This window comes from Microcebus murinus, chromosome 18 (genome assembly GCF_040939455.1).
Source record: "Microcebus murinus isolate Inina chromosome 18, M.murinus_Inina_mat1.0, whole genome shotgun sequence".
Taxonomy (NCBI): Eukaryota; Metazoa; Chordata; class Mammalia; order Primates; family Cheirogaleidae; genus Microcebus; species Microcebus murinus.
Genome location: NC_134121.1, coordinates 49,815,954 through 49,826,549, shown reverse-complemented (window position 1 = coordinate 49,826,549; position 10,596 = coordinate 49,815,954).

The window sequence follows — 10,596 nt, the reverse complement described above, 5'->3', positions numbered from 1 at the left end:
TAGCTGGGACTATAGGCATGCACCACCATGCCCGGCTAATTTTTCTATATATATTAGTTGGCCAATTAATTTCTTTCTATTTATAGTAGAGATGGGTCTCACTCTTGCTCAGGTTGGGTTCGAACTCCTGAACTCAAACGATCTGCCAGCCTCAGTCTCCCAGAGAGCTAGGATTACAGGCATGAGCCACAGCGCCTGGCCCACAATGAGTATTTTTAATCAGAAAAGAAATAATGCCGACAAAAGGGGATATGCAACAATCTAGAAAGAATTTTGTGACAAAGTGGTAAATGCTAAAGAGGACCCGAAACTATCATAGGAGGCTAGAAAGAAAGAGCAGAATTTGTGCAAAATAGCAATGAATCGGTGGTGTCTTCCTGGCCGGCTGTCCAGCAGGGATCTTCATGGAAGTCCCTGTGCACCTTCTCTCTAGAGGTAAATGCATTTTTTCCCCTCTGAGCCGTGGCTTAAGGGTTTAAGGAGTGCCCCACCCTAGGCTTGCCCAGGGTCTCATTTCTCAGGGCTTGCTATTAGACCCAAATATCTCCCTTCCTCACCTCCCAGAAAGGCAGCCTGCCCCACAAAACAACCCTCTCCCCAGGAATCCTCACTCAATAGAGAGGCATTAGAACCAATACATTTAAAAAGAGGTATAATTAAGAACTTGTGAGTCATATATCTCACATATATAATTATTTGCTTTTCTGGAAGGAAGCCCAAGGAACTGTTTGCCTTTAGGAAAAGAGAAAGGTGGTAGAACAAAAGATTTTACTTTTCACCTACCTTTTCTCTGTAACCTTTGATTTTCAAACCTGTATATACATTGATTGATTGATGGAGATGGGGTCTTGCTGTGTCGCCCAGGCTGGAGTGCAGAGGCACCATCATTGTTCACTGCACCTCAAACTCCTGGGCTCAAGCGATCCTCCCACCTCAGCCTCCCAAAGTGCTGGGATTATAGTGTGAGTCCCTGCATCTGGCCTACATGGAATTTCTTCAAGTGTAAAACCAAGATGCCCTGACATAATTGAATATGGTTTAATTTCATTTCATTCACTTACTTTAATTTAGTACTTACTGTATTAGAAATGCTGGTGGTAACTCTGAGAAGAAAGAGTAAGATACATAAGAATTGGGAAGAAAGAAGTACACGTATCAATTTGGCAGTCAGTATGTTTATATTCTGGAAAATCGACCTGAAAATGACTTGAGTGCAACCACGGGTTCAGCACGATTTCAGGTTATGAGAGTCAATTGAACCAATATGAACTAGTGAAAGACAACAGGAAAATCCAATGAGGAGAAAAAGGTTTCCTGGACAATAGTAAATAAGAATCAGCCAGAAAACATTCAGGAACTAACTTCGCTTTGGACACTGTAACGGGAACTACACAGTCAAGGTTGTTGCCTAGGAATTAGAAGTAAACCACCACACCCACATGGCCCAGGCCCTGGCCAGAGATAAGAACTTAGAGGCATCTTTCATCACAAACTCACTCGGCCTCCCACCTTCCCTCCACTTCCTTTAAATGAACAGTTTGGGCATCTGCCCACAAACTTAAAGTGACCTACATCCTATTCCCTTACATATATGGCTAGTTGCCATCCACACATTCATTCTCTCTCTCTCCCTCTCTCTCCCCTCTCTCTCCCCTCTCCCCTCTCTCTCCCTCTCTCCCCTCTCTCCCTTCTCTCTCCCCTCTCTCTCCCTCTCTCTCCCCTCTCTCCCTCTCTCTCCCTCTCTCTCCCTCTCTCTCCTCTCTCTCTCTCTCCCTCTCTCCTCTCTCTCCTCTCTCTCCCTCTCTCCCTCTCTCCCCTCTCTCCCTTCTCTCTCTCCCCTCTCTCTCCCTCTCTCTCCCCTCTCTCCCCTCTCTCTCCTCTCTCTCCCTCTCTCTCCCTCTCTCTCCCTCTCTCTCCCTCTCTCTCCCCTCTCTCCCTCTCTCTCCCTCTCTCTCCCTCTCTCTCCCTCTCTCTCCCTCTCTCTCCCCTCTCTCCCCCCTCTCCCCTCTCTCTCCCTCTCTCCCCCTCTCCCCCTCTCTCCCCCTCTCTTCCTCTCTCCCCCTCTTTCCCTCTCTCTCCCTCTCTCCCCCCCTCTCTTCCCCTCTCTTCCCCTCTCCCCCTCTCTCTCCCTCTCTTCCCCTCTTCCCCTCTTCCCCCCTCCCCCTCTCTCCCCCTCTTCCCCCCTCCCCCTCTCTCCCCCCTCTCTCCTCCTCTCTCTCCTGTCTCCCCTCTCTCCCCTCTCTCTTCCCTCTCTTCCCCTCTCTTCCCCTCTCTTCCCCTCTCTTCCCCTCTCTTCCCCTCTCCCCCTCTCTCCCCCTCTCTTCCCCTCTTCCCCTCTTCCCCCCTCCCCCTCTCTCCCCCTCTCTCCCCCTCTCTCCTCCTCTCTCTCCTGTCTCCCCTCTCTCCCCTCTTTCTTCCCTCTCTTCCCCTCTCTTCCCCTCTCTTCCCCTCTCTTCCCCTCTCCCCCTCTCTCCCCCTCTCTTCCTCTCTCCCCCTCTTTCCCTCTCTCTCCCTCTCTCCCCCCCTCTCTTCCCCTCTCTTCCCCTCTCCCCCTCTCTCTCCCTCTCTTCCCCTCTTCCCCTCTTCCCCCCTCCCCCTCTCTCCCCCCTCTCCTCCTCTCTCTCCTGTCTCCCCTCTCTCCCCTCTCTCTTCCCTCTCTTCCCCTCTCTTCCCCTCTCTTCCCCTCTCTTCCCCTCTCCCCCTCTCTCTCCCTCTCTCTCTCCCTCCCTCTCCTCCTCTCTCCCCCCTCTTTCCTCTCTCTCCCCTCTTTCTCTCCCTCTCTCCCTGCTCTCTCCCCTCTCTCCCTCCCTCTCTCCATTCCTGCCTGGTGTGACAGTTCTCCTGATTCATGGAGCTCTCTCTGCTCAGGATCTATAATAAATCTTTGCACTGATTTCCTATTGTGGTGGCATATTGAATTTGCACCTTCTATCTAAAGAACTAGGGGCTGTCCCTGGCTGGGCTTTCCCCAGGACACCGGGAAGAGCACAAGCCCCGGCTCCCAGTGCCAGAGCAGCAGGCAGGCATAAATGGGACATGGGTCAGACGAGAACCACAAGGGTGTCTGCCAGGATAAATGAGTTTCTCCTGTGAGGGACCCCTGGTCACGGTTTGGACAACCAGGTATTATGTTGTCCATCAGGTAAAAGAAGTATCCCATGAAAGGCACAAAAATGAATATGGCTGAAAGGAGCAATAATTTAGCCATTATAAACCAATACTGATTGGGAAGATTAGGTATGCAACTCAGGCCTTATTCTTGAAATAACACAGAGCCACATTGTTTTAGTCATTCTATATTTATTAATGCATTTAATCCTCATTTAAAAACTCTTGCAGTAGGTATGAGGGGTCTTCAAAAAGTTTACGGAGGCCGGGCGAGGTGGCTCACACCTGTAATCCTAGCACTCTGGGAGGCCGAGGCAGGGGGATCACTCAAGATCAGGAGTTCAAAACCAGCCTGAGCAAGGGTGAGACCCCCATCTCTACTAAAAATAGAAAGAAATTAATTGGACAGCTAAAAATATACAGAAAAAATTAGCCAGGCATGGTGGCGCATGCCTGTAGTCCCAACTACTTGGGAGGCTGAGGCAGGAAGACTGCTTGAGCCCAGGAGTTTGAGGTTGCTGTGAGCTAGGCTGACGCCATGGCACTCACTCTAGCCTAGGCAACAGAGTGAGACTCTGTCTCAAAAAAAAAAAGTTTATGGAAAATGCATATTATGAAAAACTACGCATGGATTTCAAACTTTTTTTGCACCAAGATAAACTCACACTAACTTATTATGCCCTGTCTAAAGAAGATCTAGTTTGAGGCACTCAGAAGAATAAGGCATCAGTTTGAAAAAAAACCCCATCAGAGCAACATGAATTCTGCTAAAATCAAAGCAAGAACACACATCAAATTTATGGTGAAGATTAGGTGGAAGAATGGTGAAATCATTGGTGCTTTACAAAAAGTTTATGGGGACATCACCCCAAAGAAATCAGCAGTTTGCAAATTGATAACTTGTTTTAAGAAGGGATAAAACAATGTTGAAGATGAAGCCCACGGCAGACCAACTACATCCATTTGTGCGGAAAACATGAATCTTATCCGTGCTCTAATGGAAAAGAACTGACGATTAACAGCAGAAATAATAGCCAGCACCATATATATATCTTAATTTGTTCAGCCTACACAATTCAGACTGAAAAATTGAAGTAGAGCAAACGTTTTACTCAATAGGTGCCCAAACCACTGTGCCCAGATAAGCTGCAGACTTCTTTTTGTTTCCTAATCTTAAAAAATCTTTAAAGGACACTCATGTTTCTTCAGTTAAAATAATGTATAGAAAAGATTGCATCAACATGGTTAAATTCCCAGGCCCCTCAGTTCTTTGGGGGGGCGAACTAAATGGCTGGTATAATCACTGACAAAGGGATCTTGACTTTGATGGAGCTTATGTTGATAAAGCTTATAGTTTTTATTTCTATCGTTTAATTCCATTTTCCACAAACTTTTTGAAGTCTTCTCGTAGTATCTGCATTTCTGAGATGAGAGATTAAGGTATAGGTGTTTTATGATGTTGTTCAAGGTTGCACGGCTAGTAATATGTAGACCAGATTTTAGAGCCAGGAAGTCTGGCTTTAGGGCTTCTGTATGCCACGCTAACTCTGATGGAAAGAAGTAAGTATCTGTTGAGAAAATGAAGACATTGCTGCTAAAAGCAACCATCAACACAGCCTTTGTGCGCATTTTTATGTCAGGAATGTAACCGATAACAGCTTGCCCTTCAAAATATATAAAGAATGGGAACAAACTCCTAAGACTGCTTTTATCTAGACTTACAAAGTCAATATCCTTAACGTATGGCTAGAAGAGATGAGCCCAAGGAAAACAGAATGTAAACTGTCAGTTGGAAAAGGCTCATCTCTTCCAGCAATAAAACACTTAAGTACTGCAATGTTCAGGTATCGTGCTTGAACCTGGGAAAACAAGTTGCCTTACAAAATGGCTAAGTTAGAGAGCAGTTTAGAAATATGTTTCATGAAATATTACATCTTTTTATCTCTCTTTTTTTTTTTTTTGAGACAGAGTCTCGCTTTGTTGCCCAGGCTAGAGTGAGTGCCATGACATCAGCCTAGCTCACAGCAACCTCAAACTCCTGGGCTCAAGCAATCCTGCTGCCTCAGCCTCCCGAGTAGCTGGGACTATAGGCAGGTACCTCCATGCCTGGCTAATTTTTTCTATATATATATTAGTTGGCCAATTAATTTCTTTCTATGTATAGTAGAGACGGGGTCTCGCTCTTGCTCAGGCTGTTTTCGAACTCCTGACCTGGAGCAATCTGCCTGCCTTGGCCTCCCAGAGTGCTAGGATTACAGGCGTGAGCCACCACACCCGGCCTCTTTTTTATCTCTTGACCCATGTATTAGTCAGGACTCCTTTGGATGCAAGTGACAGAAATCCAACACAGACTGGCTCAAGCAAAAAAAAAAAAAAAAGCCTCCAAAGGCATTGATCCTGGCTCTAGGAGCCCAGAGCACGTGACCAAGGATCTGAGCTCCTTTGCTCTCCCTCCCTCTGCTGGGGAAGAAGGAAGAAGCCCCCCCAGCTGCATGCCAACAAGAGCTACACAGCTCTAGTCCTTAGAAGGACTCACAGAGTCCACAGCATTGCATTGCTCCCAAAGGACCGCTAGCTCAGCCTAGGTCATGTGGCCATTCCTGAGCCACCTCATGTCCAGGGTTGGGGTACTCTAACTGGCAAAGACAATACTACATATTGGCCAGTTTCATTTCTTCCTGGGCTCGGGAGACTACACTTCCCAGGGACTCTCACGTCTGGTGGAAGCATGTGACTGGTCCTACCCAATGAATGTGGCAGAAGAGAGGTCTAAGTAGACAACTTCTGAGCTGGAGCCTAAAATGCACCTCCCTGCCCCCCATCTTCTGCTCATCCATGGTGGACGCATGCTCCAGTCCAGTGAAGGGTTTAGAAGCAGGAAAAGGAAGGAAATGTACTCTCCTCTAGGGTTTCCAGGGGAAATGAAGCTCTGCTGACACCTTGATTTTAACTCAGTGAGGCTTATATCCAACTCTGACCTTCGGAACTGAAAGCTAGTACATGTGTGTTGTTTTAACCCATTAGGTGTATGGTGCTTTGCTACAGCAGCAATGGGAAACTCACCTGTACCCCTTCAGGACAAGTGCCGTGTGGCCCCTCCACGTGCTGAGAGCGCATGGGGACAACTGAACTCCTGTAGCTTTTATTTATTTATTATGGAATATTTCAAAAGTACAAAAAACCCCACAAATATCTATGTATGTTTACCAGTTAAGAAACGAAAATTGCCAATTCAGTAGGGTGTTCCTGTCACCTCAAAAAAATTGAACAGTTGTGCAGTAATTACCAATATACCCGCCATAAGACCATAAGATACCTTTTTTTTTTTTTTTTAGCTCTATCACCCAGCTTGGAGTGCAGTGATCTCATCATAGCTCTCTGTAGCCTCAAACTCCTGGGCTCACTCGATCCTCTGCCTTACTACAATGTAAAATATACTTTTTGTTTTATCACATGTTTGTCCATTTCTCCAGCCACCTATTCATCCATCAGCCCATCTTACTTTTTAAGGCATTTCAAAGTAAGTTACAAACATCAGTACATATATTGCACCACCTGTATCATTACCTTGTTCAGTGTTTGTTCATGGGTTTTTGAATTTTTTTAGGTTGAATGTATATACAACACAATGCACAGATATGAAATATACTATCTGATGAGTTTAATAAATGCATGCTCAGGGCCGGGCACGGTGGCTCATACCTGTCATCCTAGCACTCTGGGAGGCCGAGGTGGGCGGATTGCTCGAGGTCAGGAGTTCAAAACCAGCCTGAGCAAGAGCAAGACCCCCTATTTTCTATTTATAGTCTCTACTATAAATAGAAAGAAATTAATTGACCAACTAATATATATATAGAAAAAATTAGCCGGGCATGGTGGTGCATGCCCGTAGTCCCAGTTACTCTGGAGGCTGAGGCAGGAGGATTGCTTGAACCCAGGAGTTTGAGGTTCCTATGAGCTAGGCTGACGCCATGGCACTCACACCAGCCTGGGCAACAAAGTGAGACTCTGTCTCAAAAAAAATAAATAAAAGTAAAAAAATAAATGCATGCTCAGGGGGAGGGGGGCATGGGCAATATATGTAACCTTAACATTTGTATCCCCCTAATAGGTTGAAATAAAAAAAGAGTAATAAATGCATGTTCCCGTGTAAGCCAAAGCCCTGGTGAAATAGAGAACATCATCCCCTGCTATTTTCCAGTCAATTCCTAGCCCAGCTCCCCAGAGGCAATTGCTATCTTGATTTTTTTTCATCGTAGATTCACCTGTTCTAGAGCTTCACATGGATGGAGTGAAATAGTATGTATGCTGTTGTGACTGGCTTCCTCACTCAGCATAATGTTTCTGGGATTCGCGTTGTCGCATGTGTCAGTAGTTATCTGTTGTGACTGCTGAGTAGTATTCCATTGTATGGCATGCCAGTTTGGTTAGCCATTCTGTTGATGGACACCTGCGCTATTTCCAGTTTTTGACTATTATGAATAAAGCTTCTGTAAACATTTCTGTAAAATTTTTTTGGTGTGTGGTCTCATGTTTTCATCTCTCTTGGGTAAATACGTAGGAGTAGATTTGCTGAATCATAAAGTATGTGGTTAAACTTATGAAGAACTGTCAAGACATTTTCCCAGATTTGTTGTGCCATTTAAAACTCCCACCAAGAATGTGCAAGAGCTCTGGTTACTCTACATCCTTGTCAACATTTGGTGTCTTCAGTCTTTCATTTTGGCCATTTTTGGTGGGAGTGTAGAAGTATCTCATTGTGATTTTATTTTGCGTTTCCCTGATGACTGAAGTATGTGAAACACTTTTGCATGTGCTTTTTGGACATATATACCTTCCTTTGTGAACTGTCTTTTCAAATTCTTTGCTGGCTTTTAAAATTGGATTGCTTTTTAAATTTATTATTGAGTTTTAATGGTTCTTTATATATTCTGGATACCTCTCCTTTGTCAGATATATATTTTGGGAGTATTTCCATTCAGTCTGTGGTTAACCTATTTAAAATTTTTAATTATTATGGGTACCTAATAGTTGTATATTTATAGGGTACATGGGAAGTTTTGATACAGGTGCATAACATGAATTAATCAAATCAGGGTAATTGGGGTATCCACCAACTCAGACATTTATCATTTCTTTGTGTTAGGAACATTCTAATTCCACTCTTTTCGTTAGTCTAACTTATTGTTCATAACTTACTGTTGAGTCACTTTACTGTGCTATCAAATACTGTTCATTTTATTTAACTATATTTTTGTACCCATTAACCCTCCGCACTTTATCCTTCCCTCCCCACTACCCCTCCCAGCCTTTGCAACCATCATTCTAATCTCTGTCTCCAGGAGATCAATTGTTTTAATATTGAGCTCCCACAGATGAATGAGAACATGTGAGATTTGTCTTTCTATGCGTGCTTATTTCACTTAACATAATTGGTTCTCTAGTTCCATCCAAGTTGTTGCAATGGCAGGATTCCTTTCCTTCCTTTCCTTCCTTTCCTTCCTTTCCTTCCTTTCCTTCCTTTCCTTCCTTTCCTCCCTCCCCTCCCCTCCTCCCTCCCTCCCTCCCTCCCTCCCTCCCTCCCTCCCTCCCTCCCTCCCTCCCTCCCTCCCTCCCTCCCTCCCTCCCTTCCTTCCTTCCTTCCTTCCTTCCTTCCTTCCTTCCTTCCTTCCTTCCTTCCTTCCTTCCTTCCTTCCTCTCACTCTATTGCCCAGGCTAGAGTGAGTGCCGTGGCATCAGCCTGGCTCACAGCCACCTCAAACTCCTGGGCTTGGGCAATCCTCCCACCTCTGCCTCCTGAGTATCTGGGACTACAAGCTTCTAGCCACCATACCCAACTACTTTTTCTATTTTTAGTAGAGACAGGGTCTCACTCTTGCTTAGGCTGGTCTTGAACTCCTGGCCTCAAGCAATCCTCCCACCTCAGCCTCCCAAAATCCTAGGATTGCAGGCGTGAGCCACCGCACCCCTTTAGGATCATTGCTGTCTATCCTCAGCCAGAGCACCTGTGATTCAAGGACTGCTGGATTTGGGGGAGCATCTTCAGATCACAAGGCTACCAAAAAGTCCCCTTGGGCCACGTTCAGGGTTTTTTTTTTTTTTTTTTTTTGAGACAGAGTCTCACTTTGTTGTCCAGGCTAGAGTGAGTGCCGTGGCGTCAGCCTAGCTCACAGCAACCTCAAACTCCTGGGCTCGAGCGATCCTTCTGCCTCAGCCTCCCGAGTAGCTGGGACTACAGGCATGCGCCACCATGCCCGGCTAATTTTTTATATACATATCAGTTGGCCAATTAATTTCTTTCTATTTATAGTAGAGACGGGGTCTCGCTCTTGCTCAGGCTGGTTTTGAACTCCTGACCTCGAGCAATCCGCCCGCCTCGGCCTCCCAGAGTGCTAGGATTACAGGCGTGAGCCACAGCGCCCGGCCACGTTCAGGGTTTTGAATGATCCACAGCGGCATGCTGAGTGCTGTCCTGTCCAATCCCAGCCCTGACGTGCAGGTTCCTACTGCGGGGACACTGATGGCTGTTCTGGTGGAGGAGGATCCTGTGCCCTCTTCAGCTCTGGGTGCTTTGTATGTGGCGCTTTCCTGCCATGCCCGACATTCTGACAGTCTCTCTGCTGGACAGTGGTGACTGCTCAGCTCACAAATATGGGAATCAAACTCTGAAAACCCCGAGGAGGCATGAGCTGAGCCACATGTGCTCCAGGCACTCCTGGCTGTCAGGGGATGGGGGACCCTCCTCCTTCAAGGCCACTTAGATCTCAAGCAATTCTGTCTTTATCACAAGGTCACTGACATTAGTCATCCCTGGTTTCTTGAGGGGGAGTTGCCGAGGAGGACATCACTTAGGCTGGGGACTTCTTGAGGCAGGCTGGAAGGGTTGGCCTTGAGAATGTAAGGCTAGGCTGAGTTGGAGGAGACCAAGGACAAGTTAGCAATAAAGAGTCGTTAATCCCTGAAACGAAACACACAGTGAAGCTGGTAGTGGGGAAGTCACATCTCTTTTCTGAGGTCACTTGGGCTGAACAGGGTAGAAGAGTAAAGGACGGACCACCCAGATTCTTGAGTCCCAAGAAACCCTAGATTCTAGAATTGCTTGGAGGAGGGTGTCTCCCAATCCAGGAGCCCAGACCTTTTGCCCTGTGTCTTGAGGATGAACTGGCAGAAAAGAACACAGCCCACATCAGTCCCACTCACAAAACTACATTTCTGGGGATTGGCCTGGAGGTGGCGCCCCTGCTGTTGGTCTGGAAATGCTGGACTTGCAGCGCAGGCCAGTCTGGCAAATGGATAAGGATGTCACCCAGTGAAAGAGGATGCCACAGCTCAGAAGGCTGGCCCGGATCCTTTCATCAACCTGTGGAAGAGAGCAGAGGCGTTGCCCAAGCCTAACAGCCCTGCCCTGTCCTCAAACTGCTCAAGACTAGCTTAAAATCTGTTTTTAACGTCCATCCCCAGATCCACAGTGACCTGGGTTTTAAATAC